The sequence below is a fragment of the Cryptomeria japonica genome, chromosome 2 (assembly GCF_030272615.1).
Source record: "Cryptomeria japonica chromosome 2, Sugi_1.0, whole genome shotgun sequence".
NCBI classification, from domain to species: Eukaryota; Viridiplantae; Streptophyta; class Pinopsida; order Cupressales; family Cupressaceae; genus Cryptomeria; species Cryptomeria japonica.
This window is the reverse complement of record NC_081406.1, coordinates 528,765,957-528,790,121: the sequence shown is the minus strand read 5'-3', so window position 1 is coordinate 528,790,121 and position 24,165 is coordinate 528,765,957.

The following is a 24,165-nucleotide window of genomic DNA, read 5'->3' as shown; positions in this document are numbered from 1 at the left end:
TGTGTGATGACCTTGGTTGATCCTCCCTTGCACATGATACACTTGATGAATGGTGCACTCAGTTGAATTTAGCTCCTCAATGAACTAACTTTGATTCTTGGATTCCTCGAGGGAATTCAAGATTTTAAAGCTTTCTTTCATCATGTGAGTTATTTTTCTTCATGTTCCAATGCCTTGACTTCCTCATATTGTGATGTTATCTTGAAGGTCTTTGAACTTGTCTTGATCAACCAACTTCTTCATGTCGCCATGATGCAATGATTTTTTTTTTAATGTATTATACTGCTCTTGTTGTCACCTGCAAAACAAACAAGAAGGGATCCAAATATATATAACTCATACTTAATTTTACCTTTCTTTCACCTCTTATGTGTTTTGATTCATCTAATCAAATGATATCTTAGTTCAGATTAAATACTGATTTAAGTCTAATCAAAATCACTTATTGAATAATGTTGAGATGGCCTTCTTTATATACGTGTTGAATGTCTAAGAGTTACCATTTTTCATCATAACCTCACTAAGTCAGCTTGATATTATTGTTTTCTTGATTATGTTTAAGAGGTCAAAATTTATCATGCTCATTTGCATGTTTTGATAGGAGGCGGATTTTTTGAACCCCTTTGCAACTCATGGTATGATCGGCTTTCTTGACCCCCTTTGCAATATACTACTTGAGTGGCCAAATTGGAGACCATTGCAATTAATGGTTGAATTGGTGATTTTGGGGTATCATTGCAAGTATTAACTTGAATCGGCTTTTACTTGTACTTTTTCAATTAGACATTCAATTGGCATTTTAAATAACATTTGCACTCTAACAATTGGACAACATTTTGAATGGGCATTGCAATCTTTGATCTTAGGCGGAAATTTTAATGATTTTTGTACTCCATCTCCTAGGCAGTAAATTGAGGTAGCATTGCGATTCAACCACCAAGTTGGAATTCTCACTCACCTTTGCATTATTTGATCTTGGTGACTTCTTTATTACTTTTGCAAGTCAATCATCAAGCCAGATTTCTAGATGACCTTTGCAATATTTTCTAGTGGTGTTCTTTTAGAAGATCATTGCCACTTCATCATGAAGGTGGATTTTTCACTCACCTTTGCAATTACACCTTAGGCAGACTTTTTAGGAAAGCATTACAAGTCGTCAACTTGAGTGGCTTTTGGGGGTATCATTGCAACTTGATTACATTGGCAGATATTTGATACCTCATTGCAACTTAGCACACTGATGAAAATTTGCGACCTCATTACAACTCATGCCTTGGGTGGAAATTTTGATGACCATTACAAGTATTGATTGTGGGGGCATTTCATGAATCTATTGTATTAAAACATCTTGGCGGCTTCTTGGAGGAGCTTTGTATCTTCATACCTTGGTGGCATTTGGAGGCATCATTGCAAGTTGATACCTTGGCGGCTTTTAAGAAGACCATTATAACTTATTGATCAAGGCAAATTTTTTAGGTAGCTTTGCAATACACCAAGGAAGATTTTTAAGGGAGCATTGCATCTTTTTCTCTCTTGGCTCAAATTTGAATGACCTTTGCAATTTCTAAACTTGGCGAAAATTTTGATGACCTTGAAGGCAGTAATTTTGAAGGGGTTTTGCATGTTAATATCATGGCAGCTTTTCAAGGCAGCATTGCATGTAATGGTCAAGGTTGCATTTTGGAAGACCATTGCAATTCAACCACCAAGTCATAATTTTAAGATACCATTGCAAGTCAACACTTGACTAGCCACCTTGTTTTGTAATCCATTAAAATCGTCAAGATTCTAAGGCTAAGTTTGCCGGATTTTATCTTTTATGTGAATCATGATTCAAAGTTCTCATACTTCACCAAACCAACCACCAAAAGCTTATTTGCACTAAGTGATGCTATTTCAACATAGTTGAGGCAAAATTTCATTCATAGTCCTCACTCTTCTTCAAAGCCTAGTTGATCCAAATAGAGAGATTTGAATGATCTCAATCCTTCCTGCATATCTCTTGATTCATGAAAGTTACCTTTAGCCACTGCAATTGGAATTGTTCTAGAACAAGGGAAACAATTCAAAGATAGTGTTATATCTCATTTCATTCAGAAGAAAAAGACATGATTAACCTGAAAAAAAATTACATGCAAAAGGCTAATAGCAAAGACGACTAATCTTAGAAAGAAAAAGAAATGGGGGGTCTCCATTTGTAATGTGGAGATGTGTGACTACATCACAACAATTCCCAACACCCTGATCCTTCCAGTTTAGATCCAAATTTTAAGGTTCCCTTCTAGATTGTTTTAAAGTCCAGATTTCCAAGTTGTAGTTCCAAAGACCATAAAAATAACATAAAAGTAATAGGTGATGACGGATGGCATATTTTTCATAATCATTTCATATAGCATTCAAGTTCCTATTATGTTTCTCCTCATCCTATGACACTAGTAGTTAACTTAATTGGGGGCTCTCTATCATAAGAGGTGATGTTTTTTCAATTACTATCATCTTGGGGTAGAAACATAATTCCTTCTGCATCTATGCTTGGAGGGAAGAATATTATCCCATTTCTTCTCTCTATCTATGGTTTCACTATTGCCTTTAGGGGTTGCATTTTTCATACATTGATGTCCTTTCTTTCTTGAAATGGTACGTCTCTTATGAATATCTCGATGTCTTTTTTTACATTGAATATTCTTTCATGTGAGCACATTGTTAGACTTATGTGAATGTTGTTGTCATTGATGTCAAACTAGCTATCCGGTTTGGACCAAATAGTATGTGCAGTTATGTCTTATCTGGATTAGTCTGGATACTTTGTGCAGTCTCTATGTGTAGTTCTTTGTTATGGGAAGATGTTATGATGCAGTTAGATGGAGATGATATGATGAGGTTATCTCTGGAAGATCTTTGTTCCAGAATTTTGAGTTCTCATTAGTCCCGGTATCGGTTATGAGTTCTGGTATTAGTTGTTTTGATCATGGTAGTAGTATCTCTTTGAATTTTGTGTTGCAGTATTCTTGGTATGCATGGAGTCTATATCTTTGGAATATTGGAGACATTATGCTTAATTTTATAATAATGGGTCACTATCTTTGGGTCTAGATGACCTTGCCCCATTCCGGTAATTTCAGTATATGCATTGGCAAATGAAGTATGAAAAAGGAAGTTTATAGAGATCTTGTGGAGGTTGACATGAGTGTCTTGTTTATGTTGGATATTGTATTGGGCTTGGTCGACACACTATTTCATATGTGTATACTCTAATATATATATAGATGTGTGTCTGTATGTGTGAGAAAAAAATTGAGAAAATATATGAGGAGTGTATGCAGAAGATATCAAAGAAGCAGAGTGTGTAGTTGCAGACAATGAAGGCAGATAGTGTTGTGGTGTAGTTGTTCTTAATCGGACCTTCTATAAGACAATTATACAGATATCTTTAATCGGATCTACTATAGATTTTTTGAATTGTGATATGATCTTAATCTTAGAATTGATCTCATGCATTTAGAGATGCAATCCTTTTCAATGCACCTTTTTCTATTGCAATGAGCATTCCGATAGTGAGTCGTTCTTTTATATCTTTGCAATGAGCAGTCCAGCAATGAGTCATTTTTGTAATCTGGCAACGAGCCACCCAGTAGTGATCCAACTCTTTGTAAATACCATATAAATAGTTATATTTTTTTGAGAGTTAACACTCTTCATGATTTTTCCCATTTGGGTTTTCCACGTATAAATCTGATGTTTCTCTTGTGGTTGTGTTCTTCATGATTATTCTACTTTTGCAAGTTTATGTTCATTAAGTATGATAGATGAAGTTTGATGTCATTGAGGAAGATTAAAGTATTGTTAAAAGGTTTTTATATATTTGTGGGAATACTAATTCACCCCCCCGCCCTCTCAGTATTCTAGTCTTTTCAACCTAGTAAACAATTGGTATCGGAGCTTTGGTCCCTTACTTGAAAGCTTAACCACTTGAGGGAGATCCATGTTGGTTGAATCATGACACCTATATGCATGACTGAATATTTTCAATTGGATGAAGATTTGAAGACAACCTTGTTACTACTTATCAGATTGCCATTAGTTTTATGTCAAAGTTATACAATATACTCTAGTCGGTTATCTATTACCAAGATATTCAGTCGGTATGCATAGTCTAGTCGGTTATAGAAGAAAGCAATCACAGAACGCAGTATACACCGAGCTGTCTATTGAGTATCTTTACATGTCTACCGAGCAGCAAAGATGACACACCGAGTTGATATACACTGACTGAAACATGTTACCAGATTCATTGAACCTGGACATGCATATGAAAACGTGTTACAAGATTGAGGCACATCTAACCGTTATCACATTGGAAATTGCACTTAAAGATTGTGTATGATTTTGAGGTCATTTAACCAATGAAATAATTTGCATGGTTATTCATTCAATAAATCATGTTTACAAGATCGAAGCAATGAATTGGATCACCGTCATAAGAGATCTATTTATACATCATGAGTTAAGAGTTAAAGAGGTGTGTGCATGAGTGTAAGAAGACTGTTACAGAGACACAGAGGTCACCGAGAAGGTTTTCAAAGAACAATCAAAGAACACAGTAAACAAAAGGGTTTACCGAGTTACTATATGGGTTACCGAGGTATGCTATAAGAAAGGTAATCTTATTCTGAGCACATAGAATCTGCTATAACATTCCATATGTAAAGTTGCAACTATTTGTAATGATTTTATTGTGATATTTTGAAGTTGTAAGAGAAACCTTTAACAGGGTAAAAGACTCTAATCAAATCTATAAATTGTAAAGCCTCTAACTAGGTGCAGCATTTAGATGAAGTGTTTTTAAATCCTTTAGCAAGGTAGATCTAACAGATCTTGTTACTCCTAACAGGGTATGCTATCATAAATAGCTAAACATGTAGCTCTAACCGAGCACTCTTTATTATTGCAGTAGTGAAGTTGTGGGTGCCATCCCCACCACAGTTTTTCTCTTTAACCAAGAGTTTATGCATAACCAAAATATATGTGTTATGGAGTGAATCATGTATGATTGTTATCTATTTGTTTTAGCTTTATATTATGTTATTGCACTATTCGGTTTATGCATAACAGTAAAGTTATTATTAAAGAAAAGTTTTGAAGTACTGATTCACCCCTCCCCTCTCAGCACATTAGCTTTCCATATTGGGCCTAACAATTGGTATCAGAGCTTGAATCTTGGAAAAGGGTTTAACTACCTAAAGAGAAAGATCTTATTAATGGAAGGCTATAAATAATTTTGGAGGATTGTGTATCTGCAAGAAGAGCTGGATCATGCTAATCAAGTGATTGCAGACATGCAAAGGCAAATGCAAAAATCTCTGAAAGTAAGAAGAAGATTATCTGATGATTTGCAGAACTCTCAAGAGTTAGTGGAACAAATTGAGACATCATCTGAGAACAGTATATCTGAAGAAACTGAAGAAATGATTGGAGTATTGAAAGAAAAGAACAAAGCACTGGCTAATCAACTAAAAGCAATGAAAAGAGAACATGAACATTTCAGCACATAGATGACTGAAAATCTTGATGCATTGAGGACAGCTAAGGATAAAGCAAGAGATCTACAGAGAGAGAAACAACAACTTGAAGTCTTAGTATCTGATAAGAATGATGAAATCACAAGGTTAACTGGAATTCAACAAAACCTATCAGATTCACTAGGTTATGCACATCATGAAGCAATTCTAAAGAATGATGAGAATCAAGCATTGAAACTTGAAGTATCAAAGTTAACCGATGAACTTGAAACGGAGAAGAAATCCAAAGAAACACTGAAGAAGAGTTATGAAGCATCAAAGATGTTGGATGAGCAACTGAATACAAGATGACCCAACAAAGATGCAAGACTCGGCTACAAAGTAAAATTCTCTACTGAGAAAGGAATTCATACTACCGAGAGAGGAGAATCATCAAAGCAAGCTGGAAACAAGAATAACATCAAAAGAAAGAAGCCTATTTGCAACTACTGTGGAAATCAAGGTCACACTGCCAACATATGCCAAATCAGAAAAGGTAAGCAACCGAATGTCACTAAGTCCAATGGTTATTGTTACAATTGCAATAAATATGGTCACACATCTAATCAATGTAGGACAAAGTTTGTTAACAATTATTAGAAGGCAAAATTCAAAGGGTTTTGTAAAAACTGCAATAGATATGGACATAGTACCGAGAAGTGTTGGTTTAAGCAAAAGAACTATATGTGGTATGCACACCGAGCAAATACTAGAGGTTACCGAACTCACACAGATCCTTACCGATAGTATTATGCAGTACCATGGGATTACAATACAAGGATATGGTGTGAATGTTGTGGGAGATATGGACATATAATCACCAACTGGTTTATAAGGTTTGGGATGAACAACCGAAGATCATGGAGAAATCCTGGTATGGCATGTTTTCATTGTCACAAAGTAGGACACTTAGCTGGAGATTGCAGAGATCAACCTAGAAAAGACACTGAAGAAATAAAAGAAAAATTAAAAATGATTTGGAAAAAGAAGGAAATTGTGTCAAATTAAGAAAGCACCTTACCTACCAAGTTAGGTGCGCCTATTCCAAATTAATCGGTGAAGGTATGAAGGGACTGCATTCTCTGAAGGTTAAAATCTTAACAATTCCTATTCTATTATGTACTTAATTCAAAATTTGCATAATTAAAATGTATTAGTAAGTTTGAAATTCTATCAAAGTCTTTTGAAGCACTTTACAGGAAGTCTGTCAAGTCGGTGAATACAGGAAGCCTGTCAAGTCGGTAAATGAAGGAAGTTTAGTTACTCGGTTAGAATGGAAAAAGGAGAGGAAATCGGTTAAAGAGGAACTGAGTGCATTTAATGTTTTTGACCTAACCCACACAGAGCCCGATAAGGTATTTTGTGTACTTAAAAGCATTTTTGCGGTCATTTTCACTTACCAAGTTTTTGAGAAAGCAGAGCAAGCAAATCTAAGGCGATCAAACCTCCTACAAAGCAAATTCAAGGTATTTACATCAATCTCAACACATCATTAAGCTGGTTAACCGATCTTATCTAGTTGCCATTATCTGCTAAGTATAAAGCGTCTATCGTTTGAAACCCTGAAACCCTAAGGACTCTTTGTTAGTTTTTATCTGAAATCCACAATGGAGCCCAAGATCCAAGATCCCATAGTTGTCAAGAATGTAGAAAATCACTCACTAAAATACTCTTTGACTCCCAAAGTCGCTTTTGAACCGGATGACAAAACTGCCTTTTAACTCATCCCGGACAGAGTGTTACTAGTCGAGGATGTGAGATTCTTCACCAAATGTCGTGTTGAAGAACTCGGTCATGTTGAAATCAAAGACACCTATGATGAGCTGTGTACCGATGGTAAATTGAACAACAAGTATGAGCACATCAAAATCAAGGGATTAACTGAAGCCCTAACCTATCCCCGAGTGTTCAAACCCCAGTGGGTCAAGTTTGTTCTAAGCAGAGTTCACGATGATTTCATGTGGCTAGAAGAGCAACCATTTAAGATTACTAAGGAAATCATTCATCTGATTACCGATTATCCCATTTATGATCATGCCCGAGCCCAAAAGATGATATCACAGAAGGAATTGATCAGTTTAACTGGAGCAAAATTTGATTGTAGAGGATTGAAACTAAATAATGTCACTGATGAAGAACTAAAATTTGCTATTAGAGTAATGGGCTACTGTTTCTTCCAATCGGCAAGGGAAAACAATGTTCCCTATGTAGCAGTAGACTTGGCATACAAAATTGTGAAAAAGGGAATGAAAATTGACCTATGTGAGGTATTGTTGAAGAACCTATTTGAAAATCTGAACACCATCAGGAAGCTGAAGAAGAACAACTTGGCTAATACTCTAAAGTTTGGATCATTACTGGTATGCATGTTTTTCTATTTTGAAAAATTCTTTCCATCAGTTGATAAAGTTGTTGGGAACTACACCGACCAATCACCCATCAGATAAATGACTTCATCAAGAAGTTAGGTGATAATTTCAATGATATTATGGATGATTACTTCAGTAAATTTCAAGAGAAAATGCATAACAAATATAGGATTCCACCCCAGCTAGTAGAGAAATACAAAAATGATATATGTTTTGAAGTTGACACTGATTACTATAATGTGAATGTTGTGGAACCGAGGACTCAATCTTTGTCACCGATGGGTTATGAGATTGATTTTGACATCACAAAATAGAAAATTGATGCATTTCTTACATTGCCTAGACATGCTACCGAGCTGAGGTATGGTACCTATGAGGAAATAAAGGAAAAGGTAAAGATGAACATTGTAGTACCCAAAGCTACAAGAAAGGCATCAAAAATGATTAAGGCATTGCCAGAGAAATTCGAAGAAGAGTCTTCCTCTACACCTGTCAAAGGCACCATTGCCATTACCGAAGAGGAATTTGAAGCCCAAGAGGCAGCTATAACACTGAGCATTGAATTGCCTAAGGGTAAAGTGTTGAAGAGAAAGAAACAGGACACATCAAAGGCCTCACCGACTCCACCTCTAGTAAAGCGACCTAACACTAGAGCATCTACAGGTTCATTGAGTAAGAAGACAAAGAGTGTTACTATTCCCAAGGTAACAAAGACATACAAGAAATCTACTCGGAGACTCATTTTAGCAAAAGAGTCTAGTGATACCGAATCAGAAGATGCAAGCAAATTCTAGATTGTCAAGAGCAAGAAGGTAAATATACATAGTGTTGAAAACTTATGTGCTAATCTGAAAGAATATGGTGGATTTGGAGGATTTAGATATGTCAAGTATGAAACCAGGAACAATGATGAAAAGAGACAAATTGAAGAAGCTATCATCTGCACACTTCTAAAGTTCCGGTTAGCTCCATTGGAACTAGCTAAGTCACTTCCAAATGAACTGTATCTGCATATTGATAATAGGTTGAAGTATGCAATGGACTCAGAGAAACAAATCAGAGAGCGAAGTATGGTTCATTTATTTCCTAACATGTCAGTCGCTGAAATAAAGGAACATCTGACAACCTACAATTCAAAGTTTCTTGTCAAACAAAGAACATTAAAACTGATGAATGGGCTATATATTGAAGTTGAAAAGGAGACTAAAGTAAAGTGGCAGGAAATATTCAAAATCAAGGATGTCGGTGAGCAAGCTACAGTTGAAATCGTTGATGTCACCGAGCACGATCCTGATGTCACCGAGCAAGGTCCTAATGCTACCGAACAAGACCCTGCTGACACCATTCAAATAGATGAAGATGTCATGGATTCAGAGGCACCAGAATAGGAAATGATAGAAGGCATTGCATATGCAAAACTTGTATCTAGTGAATCAGTCTTGGAACAAGTTCAGCCTTATCCACTGGTCATGCAACCTGTCTCAATCAAAACTCCTCAGGATACAGATCAAGGCACTGAAGGTCACAAGTCTACGGCAGGAGAAGGTACTACTCAAGAATAGACATCTCAAGCACCTTCTAACACTGAGACTATTGCAACTGAGACAAAGAGTACCGAGACACCAAAGGACTCTACAGAGGCTAAAGAAACCGATCAAAGTGTTGCCTCTACCGAGCAACCTACCAAGGGTCATCAAGCCTCACAAGCCCTTGTCTTAGTTCCATTGGTGAAAGGTAACGAAAAGAAGATGAAAAAGCATAGTTTTAAAGTTGATTTGTCAAAACCAATAGTGTTGCCCAATGTAGACATAGCAAAATTAAAGGGGCAAGCACTCATTGATTTCGGTGAACTGTGCAAAGCAAAGGCCGAACAAGAAAAGCAAATGGCCATTCAAAAGAAATATAAAGTACTTCAGAAGGTAAAAGCACTCCTAATAGATATGTTACCTGAAGCTATAGTATCAACTGATGCAGCCATCCACATTCAACTGGATGAACTCCTAACAAAGATAGAGACATCTGGAGTTGATGCATCGAAGTATTTGAGAAGGTTGAAAGACAAAGAGCTCACTGCAAAAATGATAGAAGAGGTACAAAAAGCTATAGCTATTGGCAAAGTTAAACTTGTCAAATTTATTGCTGAGTTGACTCCTCAACTCAAGCACATTCTTTATTTATTTCAGAAACTTTGCACATTTTCTTTATTCATTAAAGACATTAAGAATAAAACAGAGGCAATTGAGAAAGAGATCACCGATCTCTCAAGCAAGTTGACCACCAAGCCAAATTCAGTTCAGAATTTTTATACAAGGTTACAACAGCTCATGGCTCAATAATTGGACTTAAGAAATGAAGAACACAAGATTAGGATGGACATAATGACCCTTCAGACATTATTCCTTCCACATCTTTCATCGGTCCAATCATAGATCAACCGAGCCACATACTTATCTACTACTCAAGAGGGAAGCACTCTAGATGGCTTAATATCACTATTGGCTAATATTCAAGCGTAGAATTCTTTAATGGACAGTGTAAAGGATGCACTCTCTATCACTCTCACCGATGCCCGGACCAAGTACAAATCCATTTTTGACCAGTTACCACCCCTGAATGGTAATTAAGTTTTTGATGTTTGTCAAAAAGGGGGAGTAATATGATACAGTCTTGGGGGAGTAATACAATATATTTGGAGAGTGATACAGTATTGAGAGAATGGTATAGTATTTGGAGTATAGTATATAGGGGGAGTATACCAAGCAGAGTAAGCAAAGTATCAAAGACCAGTGAACCGAGCAGTATACAGATCAGTAAGCACATAACAAGAACAGATCACCGAGCATGCAAAATTAGAATTTTATACAATATATCGATAAGGGGAGTATATCTGATATATTATATTAGTGACTATTGTATATACTATCAGTATAGTCAAATTTTGCAAGTATATAGATTTTTGAGTTATAACTTTGAAAGTAGTTTTTGTCAAACATCTCAACTAATGTCAAAAGGGGAGATTGTTACTACTTATCAAATTGCCATTATTTTTATGTCAAAGTTATACTATATACTCTAGTCAGTTATCTATTACCGAGATATTTAGTCGGTATGCACAGTCTAGTTGGTTATAGAAGAAAGCAGTCACAGAACGTAGTATACACCGAGTTGTCTACCGAGTATCTTTACATGTCTACCGAGCAGCAAAGATGACACACCAAGTTGATATACACTGAGTGAAACGTGTTACCAGATTCATTGAACCTGGACATGCATATGAAAACGTGTTACAAGATCGAGGCACATCTAACCGTTATCACATTGGAAATTGTACTCAAAGGTTGTGTATGATTTTGAGGTCATTTAACCAATGAAATAATTTGCATGGTTATTCATTCAATAAATCGTGTTTACAAGATCGAAGCAATGAATTGGATCACCGTCATAAGAGATCTATTTATACAGCATGAGTTAAGAGTTAAAGAGGTGTGTGCATGAGTGTAAGAAGACTATTACAGAGACAGAGGCCACCGAGAAGGTTTTCAGAGAACAGTCAAAGAACAGAGTAAACAGAATGGTTTACCGAGTTACTATATGGGTTACTGAGGTATGCTATAAGCAAGGTAATCTTATTTCGGGCACATAGAATCTGTTATAACATTCCAGATGTAAAGTTGCAGATATTTGTAATGATTTTATTGTGATATTTTGAAGTTGTAAGAGAAACCTTTAACAGGGTAAAAGACTCTAATCAAGTCTATAAATTGTAAAGCCTCTAACCAGGTGCAACATTTAGATGAAGTGTTGTAAAATCCTTTAGCAAGGTAGATCTAACAAATCTTGTTACTCCTAACAGGGTATGCTATCAGAAATAGCTAAACATGTAGCTCTAACCGAGCACTCTTTATTATTGCAGTAGTGAAGTTGTGGGTGCCATCCCCACCGCAGTTTTTCTCTCTAACCAAGAGTTTTTGCATAACCAAAATATATGTGTTATGGAGTGAATCATGTATGATTGTTATCTATTTGTTTTAGCTTTATATTATGTTATTGCACTATTCAGTTTATGCATAACAGTAAAGTTATTATTGAAGAAAAGTTTTGAAGTACTGATTCACCCCTCCCCTCTCAGTACATTAGCTTTCCATATTGGGCCTAACAAACCCTTGAAGATTTGGAAAGTGTTGAATCAAAGAATGAATAATTGAAAGAGAATGTGAAGATAGCAAATAAATGTGTGCAGAAACTGAGAGAGCAAATCTAAAAATTCAAACTGAGGCATAAGGAGGTTAACAATCAGTTGAAGAAGGTGAATGAGACTATTAAAGATCCGATGCAGAAGATTGAGGAGAAAGATAAGACATGGCAATCACTGGTAGAAACAATCAAGCAGAAATATAAAGAATGTGAAAAACTCAAGCAAGAGGTGAAGAATCTGAAGGCAGAAAATAAAATCTTTAACAGTAGTAAGCTCTTGGAAGATTTGATCAACATGCAACAAGTTAACTTGGATAAGACTGGACTTGTCTTTCAACCCGGTATGTGTTCGGATCAGAATGACAAAAAAGGAAAACAAATAAGTCAAAGCTGAAGTGGAGAAGAAGTCAAAAGATGAGAGGAAGTCCCAGAATCAGAATTCTAATGCAAGAAGACCACTAGTTTGACAACCTAATGCAAAAAGGTACCCATCTTTTAATGACTATTGTTTTCAATGCAATAAATTTGTATATAAGGTATTAAGTTGTAGAAGCATTTAGTGTTATAGTTGCAAGAGGTTTGGTCATAAAGAAAATCATTGTAGAAACCATGGTATGAGTCAGAATCATAATCCGGTTGAAGCGAACAAGAAGAAAGGAAGGATATCAATTGCTTCAAATGCAAACAATCTGTACATTATGCTAATAAATGTAGAAATGGAAATATAGAGAAATATGTTAGAAAAATGTAATGAAGAATGGTGAATCAGAGAAGAAATAAAATTTGGTCTGGAGAAAGAAGAGTCAGAACAAAGGAATTCATCTTGATGTACTGAAATATGGTGCAGGTTGTTGGCATTATGTGAACTGGCATGGCATTACGTGAACCGGCATGAAGACATAATGATACTGTATGTTGTCATTGATGTCAATATGTGACATGGTGTGAACCAGCACATGTGATAGGTGAAGAGAGAGGAATCGGCATATGTATGAACCGGTTTATATACCAAAGTGAAGCGGCATATTTGTTCAAGGTGAACCGGCATGTAGTTATGGGAACCGGCACATGGAAGCATTGTATGACTACTTAAGGGTTTCCAGTTGGAGTACCTCAAGTCTATGTGACTCAATCGGTGATCTTTGTGTGATGAGTTAGTAGTATGATGGAGGGCAGATCATGTTTCCACGTAAGCTCTGTGCGCGTGAAGGATCTTGCATGAAGAAGACTATTCCTATCTACCTCGGGAATGAGCGAAGTCTGTCAAACGGTCATAGTGCATAAAGGGTTATCAGTCACCATGAAATCGATGGATAATGGATGATGGAGAATGTCTTGAGATCGATTCAAGATTGTTGCATTTAATGCAGTATGATTCAACGGTCAGGATCGAACCATTTGAATTGCTTAACCTAACAGGTTTAGGGTTTAGGGTTTTTGCTACCGACCTGTATGTTTCCTATAAGGTCGATGTTGTGTTTCTTTCTGAAGTTGTTGGCAAAAGTTGTGAGTGTGTATCCAAGAGAAGTGATACGTGATTCTTGCCAGACCAAAGGAGAGAAGAGATATCTGCAAAGTGAATGTGCAGAAGGTGAAGAGGAGCCTAAACGGATCTGCATTAGCATTTAGTGCTATTAACAGATCATTGTCATTCATGTTGATCTCTAACCACTTCAACAGTTGTAAAATCCCCTAACAGGATAGCCTTAACTAGCTTGATTCAAAATCCCTTAAATCGGGTGGTCTTTACCAGCTTGATTAAAATCCCTTAACTGGGTAACTCGAGGCTAATGAGTTCTAAGAAGCTAGAGAGCTTAGGAGATCCTTTCAGCTATTGAGTTCTTGAAATCCTCTAACAAGGTGACCCTACCGGGTTTAACCCTTAATCGGATATCCCTTAACCGGGTGATCCCTAACAGGATCGGTTCCTACCATAACCTATTGTAATGTCCTTAACTGGACAAGGCTCCTAACAAAGCGGACTTCTAAAGAGTTCAAAAAGTAGCTTGTGGGTATTCATCCCCACCATGGTTTTTCCCAGTTGGGTTTCCACGTGAAAAATATGTGTGTCATGTGAAATGGTTTTGTCTTGTGATGCTTTGTTTTACCTGTTAAGCATATGAAGGTTCTATGTTTTATGCCTGTCTATAAAACATATTGAACTCACTGTTGTGAAGATCTGATGGTTAAGTTTACCTATTTAAACATGAGAATATAATGATATAGTAGTATTGAGCTAAGAGGGTAGCTTATTGAGTGACCGGTTCATGACTGAGTGAGTTATACTAGATGTTACCGGTTGCACTCTGTTTTACCGGTATCCCTGCTTGTCAGTCATTTGGGGTATTTGTTGTCAAACCAGTTTTGGACTGTATTTGTGTTTGTACTGATTCACCCCCCCCCCTCTTAATACCGGTTTGGTACTCATGGTTCATCATTGAGTTATCATAGGCACCTCTTCCTCTCGTAACTAAGTACAGTGCTTTGGATCAGGGGCAGTTCCTTTTGAAAGAAAAATCTTTTGTCCTCCCCATCTAAGTGGATCATGTTGTTGATCTAGCATGACAATGCTTTAAGTTCTTTAAAGGATATCTAGTAATCGAAGAAATTTTGTTGACATTATCGATAAGACAGTTCTTGATGGAAAAACCCTAAGGGAAGTGTTTTTGGCAAGATAAGTATCGGATTTTTGAATTCATTCTTTCATTATCATTTATTCGTACTTAAGAATATTGGGATCAATAGAGGAGTAACAAAACAAGAGAGCGGTGTGAGCAATCATGGAAGGAAAAATGATTGTCGGAGAATCTAGCAACGAAGAATTTTATGTTTTGAATAAGGTGTTCCTAGATGAATTTAAACTAGAGAAAATCATAGATGTTGAAGCCGGTTTGAGTGATGTTGAGTTGCAAAGAGTCAAAGGATTGGAAAGAAAAGGTCTGAGTCTTTGGATAAAATTTCCTTGGTTTGATAATGCAAAAGTTATTAGGATGATCCTTAGCCGTGTATGGGATGATAGTATTATGTTAGATAAACCCTACCCCATCTCGAAGACAGTTGTCTCTATAATCACTTATTTGTGCAACAGTGGAGAAGTTCTGGCAAAGAAGTCAATCTTGAATAAAGAAGTTTAAACCCTAATTGGCATGAAGGGTGATCAATGAGCATTGATCATTAACACTATCATCAACCCTGTGGTGAGGTATGTAGCCTACGATATTTCTTACAAAATCTATTTCAAGAATAGGGAAGGTGTCACCTTGGCAATTGCAGTATATATGGCACATATGCTTGCGATGGAAAACAAATCATTTGACTTATGTGTAATTGTTGAGAGCATTGTTGTTAGAGAATGTTAAAATGACAAAAGAAAAGAATTATCCTTTTTGGTTTGGTTCATTGCTTGTGAATTTGGTTATGTATTGTTTGGGATCCCTTCCAGCAAAAGGCAATATCATATGGGAGTCTGATGTTCTAATTTCAAGATAGAATTTAGATATTTGAATAGTCTGAATAATAAAGAGGAAGTTTCTAATGCTTCTTTAAAATGCTTTCTAGACACATGGAGTGTTGGCACGGTATTTTTTGTTTCCGATTCTGGAGATTCTTCCTCCAGAAAGAAGAAAAGAAGACAATATGTACCTGTCAATATTTCAAAGTTAAAGAAAATCAAAGTAGAGGATATTGTAGTGATTGAACATCTAGAATCTCCTGTAGCTGTAGGAGATTTGGAAGTTGCAAAGCAGGAAGTTGGAGAATCAGATGATGAATCTAATTTGCTAAAATTAGTGGACAACGTGGATGGAATCAAGAAAATTGGTGTGATGTGGTTGTTTTCAATTGAGTCAAACAGAATTGAAAGCATTATGATGAATCATTTGATCCAAAATAACATAAGCATTGAAGATATAAGTAATTTACTTCCAAAATCCCTTAATGAGGTTCTAAAGGAGAAGTTTTATGAGCAGTCTATTGAAGGTTTAGATATCCAGAATATGTTGAATGAATGTGTTGATGCGCAAATGATCTTATCAGAATGTATTGAGGAATTGAAAACTGTATCCGCAGTGCTAATAGAGTCTACATGTATTGTATCTCTTGGTCGACAGCAGCAATGAAGCACAAAAGCAAAATTGATGCTATTGAAGATGAGTTGACAACTTTAGGCAAATCTTTTGATTTTTTGGATGATAGGGATGGTGAGCAGATGAAAAGAATCAGCTTTCTTCAAACTAAACTCTTATTATTGCAAAGGCGGAATGAAGACTTTGTGAGAATGTTTTGGAAGGTGAAGTAGATTGTTGAGGCTAAATTGGAGCATTTGTCAGCATTTCTTAGAAGTGCAGTTGAGTATGAGCAAAACCCATATGCTCCAGATAGTTTTTCTCATGCAATTGATCTATTGGTAAAATGCTGAAGCCTTTCAGTCAGCATTAAACTAGCCATAAATTCTTGGTAAGTTCTTCTTCTGGATTTGAAGGAGAAATACAAGCTTATCTTTTTGAAGAAGAGCAACTGAAGGTTCTTGTGTGGTATTCAGTTTCTAACATTTTCACAGTTGTATATATTATGTCTTTTTCTTCCTTCTTTTTATTTCATCAAAGGCATCCTTTGTCCTTGATGTCAAAAGGAGATAAAGGAATGTAGTTTCTTGGATTTGAGGAGTTGCATAAGAAAGGGGAGTTGTGTCAAATGCAAACATATTTTGGATATGATTTTCCATCAATGACAAAGGGGGAGATTGTTAGACTTGTGTGAATATTATTGTCATTGATGTCAAACTAGCTATCCAGATTGGACCAGACAGTATGTGCAGTTTTGTGTTATCCGGATTGGTTCAGATACTTAGTGTAGTTTGTATGTGCAGTTGTTTGTTCTAGACAGATGCTATGATGCAGTTAGATGGAGATGATATGATGAGGTTATCTCTGGAAGATCTTTATTCCAAAGTCTTGAGTTCACATTAGTCCCAGTATCGGTGATGAGTTCCAATATTAGTTGTTTTGGTCATGGCAGTAGTATCTCATTGAATTTCATGTTTTAGTATTCTTGGTATGTGTAGAGTCTATATCTTTGGAAGATTGAAAATAATATGCTTATTTTTTTAATAATGGGTCAGTATCTTTGGGTTTGGATGACCCTGCCCCATTCCAATAATATCAGTATATGAATTGGCAAATGAAGTATGAAAAAGGAGGCGTGTAGAGATCTTGTGGAGCCCGACGTGAGTGTCTTGTTTATGTTGGATATTGTGTTGGGCTTGGACGATGTACACTATTTCCTATTTGTATCCTCTGGTATATATATAGTAGTGTGTGTGTGGTAGAGATGAGATATAGATGTGTGTGTGTGTGTCTGTGTGAGAAATAGATTGAGAAAATATATGGGGAGTGTATGTAGAAGATAGAAAAGAAGCAGAGTGTGTACTTGTGGACATCGAAGGTAGATAGTGTTGTAATGGTGCAATAGTCTTCACCGGACCTACTGTAGGACAGGTGTACAGATATATTGAACTGGATCTATTGTAGAGTTTGTGAATTGTGATCTAAGCTTAATCTTAGAAATAATCTCATGCATAAGGAGATGCAATCCTTTTCAATCCACCTTTTTCTAGGGCAATGAGCATTTTGACAGTGAGTTGTTCTTTTGTATCTTTGCAGTGAGCAATCCGGCAGTGAGTCGTCTTTGTAATATGGCAGTGAGCCACTTGACAGTGAGCCCCCTTTTTGTAAACACCATATAACTAGTAATATTTTTCTAAGAGTTAACACTCTTCGTGGTTTTTCCCATTTGGGCTTTTCATGTATAAATCTGATGTTTCTCTTGTGGTTTTTTTCTTCATGATTATTCTACTTTTGCAGTTTTATGCTCATTAAGAATGATAGATGAAGTTTGATATTTCTGAGGAAGATTAAAGTATTGCTAAAAGTTTCTTTGTGTGTGTGTGTGTATGTGTGTGTGTGAGAGAGAGAGAGAGAATATTGATTCACCCTCCTCTCAGTATTTTGGTCCTTTCAACCTAGTCAACATACATTGTGCATTTTCTTATGTCTAATCTCTCCTTAGAGGTTGTGTAATTATTCTCATTATCCCTATAGTTGGAGGGAATTGATCTTTCTTATCCTTTTTAAGGATCCACTTTTCCTTTGTTGAGTGGTGTTTGCTTATGATTTGATGTCATTCCCTGTGTGAATTTGATATTTTCTCAAGGATTCTCTCTTATGAAAAAGGTGTGTATACTTGACTACAACCTCTTTTGCACTTGGCAATGTATATCTATTATAAACAAATCCCTCACTTTGTGTCAAAAGTGTGTCATCCTTCATCAAGAATCTCTTTACCTAGCAATAGGAGGAAGGTAGGCATTCTTGTTCCCCTTCCCTTCTTTTGGTAGATGATGTTATGTTTGTTCAAGAAACTCCTCTTGGAGGTAGGTTTATTTGAAAAAATATCTCTTCTCCTCCAAGTATCCACTTTACACTTGTTGTAAGATGTCTCTTTTTCAACTATCTTATCCTTGTTTGCAAGATAATTACCTCTTTAGCTTGGATTTATTAACATTGTTGCCTAAAGGGTATCTCCTTGGTGTTGAAGGTGGGTATCCTTGTTTCTAACTTCCTTAAGACATCAACATAGGGTTGTGTTGGCATCTTAAGGTGAGGGTGGGGGGAATACATATCGCCCTCTTTGTACTATATTTTTGCATGTCTTAAACGAGGTGTTCATTCTCAAAACCAGAGAAAAACAAAGTCTTATGCGAGATGCTTCATGCCCGAAACTAGACGTAGAATTTATATATGTCTTATATGAGGTGCACATTCTCAAAACCAAAGAAAACAAACTCTTACACGAGATGTCCTCAAAACTAGGAATATATTTGTCTTACACGAGGTTACACATTCTTGAACCAAAGCAAACAAACTATTACACGAGATATTCCTGATACCAAACACACATTTGCATTTTCATTCCATGTCTTACACAGGTTGTTGCATGCTCTAAACTAGAGAAAACAAACTCTTATGCAAGATGCTTAACACCTAAAGCCAGACAGTTGCACACACAACAAGATGTGTTGAACTAGCAAAAAACAACTAGACTATTTATACTCTCCTCCCCAACATAGATCACCTAGAAAAACACAATTGTAATGTGTATCCATGTCTTCTCTCATTGTTCTTGTCATGGATCACCTAGAAAAACACAAGTAGAATGTGTATGCATGCCTCTCTCTCTTTTCTTCTCCTCATGAGCTCATAGCTTTGCTATTTGTAGTTCATGATTTGATGCATGCTCTTGCTCTTTTTATGTGATCACTTATGTCTTTGTGATGGCATTTTAAGAATGGTATTAGTTGTTGAGACATTTTGATTAATGAGGTCTCTACGACTAGTTGACTTGAGGTCTTGTTTTTGGTTTTTAGCTTTTGTGTTGTGTGTGCTTGCATGCGATTATGTGAGTTAAGTTTCTAAGATTGGGGGCTTGGTTCCTCAAAACTACTGATGTTTTATACTCCTTGCTATCTTACTCCTATTTTCTCATCTCTCTCATCTTCTACTTTACTAAGAGTATGACGGTAAGCTCATACTCTGCTAAAGTGGGGGCTAAATGTAGCATCATAAATTAGTGTGTCCAATTTCACACTCTTCAAGCACCTATTTCAGTAATTCTCTTTCCTATCTACATTATAGGACCTTTATTGTAATTAATTAATATTTAATTCAATATTATGGGTCTTATTCCACTTTACTACATCATCACATTCTTGTTTGGGCCCCTAATTCTAGGTGTACCCTTTATCATTTTATCTTGATTTATCCTTAATCCTACCCTAGTTTCATTTCCCAAAGCATATTTCATATCTCTACACATTATTGTTTGAGCCACCAAGCTAGAATTTGCATTAGAACCTCATCATCTAGCATCCCTATAAATTTGAAAAAAAGTTGATAGGACCAACACACTTTGATTTGCCATGGTCTCACATTTTTTTCCTCGAGTTTTGAGAGGATAATAAGATGGACCCACCCTATCCAAATCTAGCTCCGTGCAAAAACATATTAAATCTAAGTTAGCTTAAAGGTGAATTCAATTATGAAATCCCTATATAAGGCATCCTTCTCAACTCATTTTCATCTAAGCAATATAAGCAACTAAGAAATCTAAGAGATCAAGAGGAATTTGTGAAGCATTCATTATCAACCAATATTAGAGATCTTCAAGGTTGCACATTCATCCTTCAACCATTGTGGAGCAAAATTACATCAATCTTATGCAAGCATGTGTGTGTGATTAGGGTTTTGTGTTTGTCATGCCATTTCATACAACATTTGTGATTACATTCAAAGAGAAAAGCATCATCATCAATAATTGTAAATCTAAGGTATATCTATTCAGCATTTATTTCAATATATGCATTATTTCATTCAGGGTTAGTTCCTAAATCGAGGTTTGACTTAAGAAAAACCTTATTCCCAATGATTTCCCCTTTCTTTTTGTGTGCAAAAAATAGATACAGGGCTGCATTCGGGAGGATCGACAAGCAAACCTATAAGATTTCCACAATCCATTTGAATCTTGTATGCAGTTTCTGGATTTGATTGTGTTGAATTTTTTTTACCATCAAAGTTTCGAATCACACTCTGTGATTCATCATCAAGATGCAAGAGAGTTCAAGGAGTTGATGGTAAAAAAAATCAACACAATCAAATCCAGAAACTGCATACAAGGATCGACAAGTTCACAGAGACTAGCAGGTTCAGTTTTTGGAGAGGAAAATTTAGAGGACCACGACGAATTGATGTGCCTTGGTCTCGACAAATCAAGTTGAACTTCTATGAATAGATCTGCGACATCTTATTTTTCTCAAATCCAAGTCGATGGCTTTGTACAACATCTGTAGTTCGCTGGTTTTGCCAATTTACATAAGAAATTCCTTGTTTTACCCCAATTTCAACATTTTCACAATTCAAGTTAGAAAGAGGGAACCAAATCCTAACCAGTGAATTTAATAAGAAATATTAGCTCTTTCCTTTGTTGGATTGAGGCTAGATCTATTGGATTCACCCCTCTTTTAATGTATTGGCTAATTCGGTTAATTGGTGGTCTTATCCTACTTGGTGAAACCCTAGTTCCAAGTTACACCTCTACAAGAACAAGAAATTGACTAACGATTGATTACAAGGGGTAAAAAATGGAATGATCAAATCTTCAATGTCAGAATGATCACAAGAAACACCAAGGAAATGTTGCCAAGGCCAAAGAGACAGAACAACTATAAATCATGGCTCTGGAGGAGTTTGAAACTAAAATGGCATGCATTTAGGCACCTAATTACATATGCCCATGTGCTAAAGAAGAGATCTCCACCCAACTTCATAAAGTATTTAAGATTGAAGACCCTTTTGTCGAGGAAGCTATTGAGAAGGTGGAAGGATACCAATAGACACATCAAAAACAATTTTACATATTGTATGACTCATACAAAAGATAAATATGAATGCTTTAAAATATGAGAAAAAAAATTAAAATCCAAAATAGTATTTTAAAAAAAAACATTTTTAAGATAAAAACTACTTAATTTTTACCCTTTTAAAAAAATTAATTCCAAACACTATATAAACGTATTAGATAATCTATTTGAAATAGCTTCAAGAACATTCATTTACTATACAAAAGATAAAAAAAAGATTTTTAAGGTAGTCTATTTAAAATTACTCCAAGAGCATTCATTTGCTATACAAAAGGTAAAAGATACTTTTTAATTTTTTATTGTACATATTTCACACATACATAGATAAGTCTTATCTTAATTTTTGGAGTTCAGCACAATTCACTAATCAACTACTTTTAATTATCCACAAAAAGAACATAAGATTTTGGAAAAGAAAAAAGATGCAAATTATTTTTTAAAATTTCACACTACATTTTCTCAAAATGAAGAATTGCTTCTGCTTTTCACATTTTTAATAAAGAGCCAGTAGACCATTGTGTTGGCTTTTACTTCTGATTGAGAGAAGTTATTATCCTCAGAGACACCAGATATACCTTCTCTCTTACAATTTAAAGTTTAAAATTATAAATTAATAGTCATTATCTGCAAGTTAATCAAATAGTCCTTGTACATCACATAGCCAATACTTAGATATCCAATGTCACCGTCTTTTATAAGAAGAGATAATGCCATCCTACCCTTCTTAAGATACTATCTTTGTAGGAAAGCCAAAACCAAAATAAATCTGTTACAGCTGATCTAAGATCTTTGTCTGACGCAATGATAGTTTTCTATAAGATTGTTTATACATTCAATTATATTTATTTTCCAATCAACATTTTGAATTTTACTCAATAATCTATCAAAAATAAAAAATGATCTAAAATCTTAAGTGAAAAATCAATATAATTAAAATCCAAAAATAATCTTATCCAATTTCTTAAATCTATGATTGATATGTTGCTACCCTCTACTTTTTGTTTGCAACTAATATTGTTCAGAAATGCTTCTTCCTCCCTGATACTAATATTGTTTAGAGATGCTCTTCTCTCCTGTGCTAACACCTTTCATGAAAAGGAGCATCTCTGAACATTGTTCTAGAGAGATGTTTATGTATTTTGTGTCTGTAAATTTGCTGTTCAAATTAGCCAGCTTTCTTGAGGAAAATGGCATATTCCTCTAGTACTACAAGCTTGCATATTTATGATGGAATTTGGTTCCCACATTAATAGTAGATGTATGGAGAGGGCTACAGCTCATATCTTACAGTACAGGTCTATGGAGAGGCATATAACTCTAATTCTTACTGTGCAGTCCTCTGTTAAAAATTCAAATTTTAGTAATTAAAAAAAAAAATTGCTGTTGTTTTTAGATTTGATTGTGTTTGTACTTTTGTATCAACATTTCGAATCACACTTTGTGTTTCATCGTCATTATTCTACTTCTTGAACTCTTTATCATTCTGATTATGAGTCAACATTTGATTCGAAATATTGATACAAAAATATAAACACAATTGAATCCAAAAATAGCAGCAAAAAAAATAAATTGTGAAAAACTGATATCATAACTTTTTTAAAACTTGAAAAACTATTTTTCAACTCACAAACATATCTCAACTGAACAAAAAGATCTTAGAAGTTGCTGAGATATGAGATCTTAGAAGTTGCTGAGATATGTGAATGATATGTGAATGAAATGACAATCTATAACATTTTAAAGAATGATTCTTGCATGATGCAATATTAAAAGTCCCAAACTTATGTACATAACCATAACAAAAGTCCTATATTTTCACACCTGTTGAGAAAACATGAGATTGTACCTTTCATGAATACTTTCCTTAAAGACCACAAATGCCTCATTTGAGGAACTCAACAGCACCACCATTAAAACAAAAATAAGTAAAACAAGAAAACCTAGCTAATATATTAAACTGATATATGTGGATCCAATTCCTTTACAATGGGATTCACTCATTTTTCTCCCCTGGTTTCCCAATGGGTGTTACAAAAAACCTAGAACAGAAATCTTTGTAGTAAGGATGCTCAGAGTCCTGCCAACACCCTTCATCAAAGTTCTGGGCATAACTGGATGCATCATACTGAAACTGAAACCTTGTGGAAGGTGGCTTTGAACAACAAGTGGTTCCTCCCTTTACCAGACATTTCCACTTGACTGATCCAAAGCAAGGAGACCTAGCCTTCTTCACTAAAACTTTCTGCCACCAGTGCCCATGACCATCTACTGTTTCTGAGGTACCCATTTCATAACAAGGCCTGAATCAAAGTATTTGCATATGTGGGCCTCTTGGGTGTATGGAGAACACTCAGAGAAGGTATAATGCAGACCTCTGCAGACTAAGCAAGGAGTGCAATGATAAGGAGAGACATGGATTATTGGTTTTACAGTGAACTGTGTTTAAAAGGAGTCTTTTTTGTCTATTTTAGTGTTAACCTAAGGTTGGGACTTGGGACAACAGTTTAGTCTTGGAGTTGAGCCCTGATGGTGACAATTATTATGAATAATTTAACATATGGCTATGGCCAAC